Source organism: Penaeus monodon, chromosome 25 (genome assembly GCF_015228065.2).
Source record: "Penaeus monodon isolate SGIC_2016 chromosome 25, NSTDA_Pmon_1, whole genome shotgun sequence".
Classification (NCBI taxonomy): Eukaryota; Metazoa; Arthropoda; class Malacostraca; order Decapoda; family Penaeidae; genus Penaeus; species Penaeus monodon.
In genome coordinates this window covers 8,907,872-8,908,546 of record NC_051410.1, presented here as the reverse complement: position 1 = coordinate 8,908,546, position 675 = coordinate 8,907,872, and positions in this window count along the sequence as shown.

Below are 675 nucleotides of genomic sequence, written 5' to 3'. Positions count from 1 at the left end.
TCAGAAAGAGCTTACGTAAATCAGTGTGGGACAAAAATCTCACGGGATACCAGCCATTAATGAAAATAACCCCGAAGGCCGGGATCCGAAACAGGTAACGGCTTAAATTCTTCCCCATTCAGGTAACGTCACACAACCCATCCCCTCCCCCTCCTACCCCTCCTGTCGCTGTCCCCTGCCCCCTGCCCCCTTCTAGTTCCTCTCCTTTCCTCCCCCTCTCCTTCTCCTCTCTTCCCTCTTCCCCCTCCTCCCCTCTCCTTTCCTCCCCCTGCCCCTGCCCTCTTCCCCCTCTCCCTGCCCCCTCCCTCTTCCTCCCTTCTTCCCCCTCTCCTTACCCCCTTCTTCCCAATTCCCCTTCCTCCCTTCTTCCCCCTCCTCCCTTCCTTCCCCCTCCCCCTTCCTTCCCCCTCCCACCTCCCCCTTCCTCCCCTTCTTCCCCCTCTCTATACCCCCTCCCCTTCCCCCAAGCGAGATGTGGGATAGGGAACGGCAGTAAATTGCTGATGTTAACGGGGACTTTTTGGGATTCTCTTAATCGTGTTTTTATTTCCGAATCTTTTTTTTTTATGCGTTTGAGCCCCTTTGTGAGAGGTTCGGGCTCGGGAATGCTCGTGCTCACAGATTCTGTAGTGTGTGTCCGGATATGAATGTGTGTGCGTATATATAGGTATGTAA